We start from the raw sequence: 3479 nt of genomic DNA, 5'->3' as shown, positions 1-3479 counted from the left end.
TGCCCTCCACTCCCCCTTGGCAACCACAAGTCTGTTCTCTATGTCTGTGAGCCTATTTCTGTTTCGTAGATAAGTTCATTTGTGCCATATTTTAGATTCCACATATAAGTGATATCATATGACATTTGTCTTTCTCTGTCTGACTTACTTCACTTAGTATGATAATCTGTTGCATCCATGTTGCTGCAAATGGCATTATTTTATTCTTTTTTATGGCTGAGTAGTATTCCATTGTATATATGTACCATATCTTCTTTATCCATTCACAAGATGTGATTTTCTAATTCTCTTATTCCTTTGATGTTTATTTTATTTTATTTTTTCTTAACCAATGGCTTGTTTTTTTAAAAAATTTTCTTTTCTTTTCTTTCTTTATTTTTTAACATCTTTATTGGAGTATAATTGCTTCACAATGGTGTATTAGTTTCTGCTTTATAACAAAGTGAATCAGCTATACATATACCTACATCCCCATATCTCCTCCCTCTTGTGTCTCCCTCCCACCCTCCCTATCCCACCCCTCTAGGTGGTCACAAAGCACCGAGCTGATCTCCCTGTGCTATGCGGCTGCTTCCCACTAGCTATCTGTTTTACATTTGGTAGTGTATATATGTCCGTGCCACTCTCTCACTTCATCCGAGCTTACCCTTCCCCCTCCACGTGTCCTCAAGTCCATTCTCTACATCTGTGTCTTTATTCCTGTCCTGCCCCTAGGTTCTTCAGAACCTTTTTTTTTTTTTTTAGATTCCATATATATGTGTTAGCATATGGTATTTGTTTTCCTGTTTCTGACTTACTTCACTCTGTATGTCAGACTCTAGGTCCATCCACCTCACTACAAATAACTCAATTTCATTTCCTTTTATGGCTGAGTAATATTCCATTGTATATATGTGCCACATCTTCTTTATCCATTTATCTGTCAATAGACACTTAGGTTGCTTCCATGTCCTGGCTATTGTAAATAGAGCTGCAATGAACATTGTGGTACATGACTCTTTTTGAATTATGATTTTCTCGGAGTACATGCCCAGTAGTGAGATTGCTGGGTTGTATGGTAGTTCTATTTTTAGTTTTTTAAGGAACCTCCATACTGTTCTCCACTTTGATGTTTATTAATTGTCATTCTACCGTAAGGAAGCCTCCTTCCCCTTCCCTCCCTCCCTCCCATCCTTCCTCCCTATCTTCCTCCCCTTCTCCCTCCCTCCCTCCCTCCCTTCCTTCCTTCCTTCTTCCCTCTCTCCCCCTCTTCTTCCTTTTTATTCTTATTAAAAGGATTATCACTATGGATTCATGAATTTTAATTTTATTCAATAGGTTATAATCCGTTATTATTATCAGTTCTGATGCTCACATTGTCCCAGGTTTAGCAAGTGGGAGCCCTTTCAACTTGGTTGCTGTGCCCTTTTCACATGTCTCCATCATTCTTTGAGCACTCTCTTGTTTTCTGGCACCACAAGATGTCCCAGACTTGTGTGGTACCTTCTCTGCTCAGCTCTGGCATCAGCCATTTCTCTGAGTCCTTCTGGTGAAGGCTGGTGTTTATAAACCAAGATCTGGGTACCCTGTGGGTACTGAGCAACATTTAGTCTGAAGCCATGAGAAATGGAGCAGCACTTACTCATCCGTGTATTAGTCATGCTAACTAGCGTCACCTGGAGAAAGAAGCATATGTGTCACTCATGGAGAGTCTGATGCAGATTAGTGGATCCTGGGAGATTCAATCTTTGCAGCCCTGACGTCCCCGCATGAGATCATTGCTGAAGAGAAGGCCGAGGAGTCATGCCCGTTCTTTTTTTTTTTTTTTAAATTTATTTATTTATTTATTTATTTATTTATTTATTTATTTATTTATTTATTTATTTATTTATTTATGGCTGTGTTGGGTCTTCGTGTCTGCACGAGGGCTTTCTCTAATTGCGGCAAGTGGGGGCCACTCTTCATCACAGTGCGCGGGCCTCTCACTATCGCGGCCTCTCTTGTTGCGGAGCACAGGCTCCAGACGCGCAGGCTCAGTAATTGGGGCTCACGGGCCTAGTTGCTCCGTGGCATGTGGGATCTTCCCAGACCAGGGCTCGAACCCGTGTCCCCTGCATTGGCAGGCGGATTCTCAACCACTGCGCCACCAGGGAAGCCCATGCCCATTCTTAAGATACTTCCAGCAAGGAAGTCTACATCACTTTTGCTCGCATTGCCATTTGCCAGAAGTTCAAGGGAGTCTGGGCAGCACAGGGAACACACAGGTAGTTGGTGCACCCTTACACCTTCTAACCACAGTATGTTCATCCATGCAACAAATGTCAACTCGGTTCCTCGTAGCCAAGCTGACTCCAAGAGGCTGAGATGACTTCACCTCAGGTGGTTTACAGCAGGGAGAGAAAGGTAAGTAAACAGTAAGTGAACAGACCATCACATGACAGTGGGCTTGCGAACTGTAACAGGGGTAGGTGCTGTGCGCTGCGCTGACACTGAATGGTTACCTCCCTGGGGTCTTGAGGAAGACCCATCTGGGTGGTCCATTGGCACTGGGTTTGAAACGTGAATGGGAGTTCACTCCCACTCAGAAAAGGGTGGGGACATCTCAGGCAGAGGAGAGAGCCAGGGCAAGGGCAGAAGACCTGAAAGAACTAGGCGTGCTGGGAGAAGAGGGAACAATTTGAGGTGGGTAGAAGGTGGGGTCTACTGGGAAAGGCTTGGGAGGCAAGGGATGAGGCTGATAACCAGGTGGGAAGGGCTGTGCTAAGAAGTTTGGAATTAACAGGTTAACTTTTGTTAGTTGGGTGAATAATTAATAATGTGGGTCACAAGGCATCGTGGGATGTGTTTAAGCTGATGAAAGACATCTCATCTGTGTTTTAGGAGGATCATCTCGATGGTAGAGCACGAGATGGAGGGGAGAGAAGACACCAAGACACACGGACCTGTTGGGAGGCTCTGGCAACCATGTAGGCATGAAGCGATGAGGACCTGAACTGGGGGTAGCAGAGGGGACAGGTAGAAGGGGTTGGCTGTTGGAGCCATTTGAGGACAATGAAACTATAGTGGTTTCCTTTATTGCAGACCATGTGGCTGATATTATTTGCTCACAATTGTTCCTGGCCTCCTCACATTGCCGTGGCTTCCCTGTGGACGGGGCGTAGTTCTTGCTCGCCCACTGACCTGCTTTGGTCCTGGGTGCATGAGTTGAGTTAACATATGCTCCATCCAACCAGAAGCTCCAAGTATGTGAATGGCTGGGGCAACCCTCTTGGCTCCCACCCTGCATCCTGAGAAGGCAAGCCCCAGGGATATCAGTGGCCTGGGAATGAGAGAGTGGAAGAGCAAACTGAACCTGACCCACATTTCGGGGCTAAGCTTCCCCAGCTGACCACAGACCATTAGCGACAAATAAAAGTTCATTATTTTAAGCCACTGAGATCCTGGGGCTGTTTGTTACACAGCATTATGGTAACAAAACCTGACTAATACAGGGGCTTACC

The 3479-nt window shown here is 45.0% G+C and overlaps 1 long non-coding RNA gene across 1 annotated transcript; it reads left to right on the top strand.

Moving 5' to 3' along the window:
• Positions 1-2161: 2161 nt before the first annotated feature.
• Positions 2162-3374, top strand: LOC118895987. The gene is made up of 3 exons (XR_005020059.1): positions 2162-2382; positions 2860-2945; positions 3061-3374. It is a non-coding gene; the product is annotated as an uncharacterized LOC118895987 (long non-coding RNA).
• The last annotated feature ends 105 nt before the right edge of the window (positions 3375-3479 follow it).

Source organism: Balaenoptera musculus, chromosome 5 (genome assembly GCF_009873245.2).
Source record: "Balaenoptera musculus isolate JJ_BM4_2016_0621 chromosome 5, mBalMus1.pri.v3, whole genome shotgun sequence".
NCBI lineage: Eukaryota > Metazoa > Chordata > Mammalia > Artiodactyla > Balaenopteridae > Balaenoptera > Balaenoptera musculus.
This window is presented reverse-complemented; position numbering and strand designations above follow the sequence as displayed.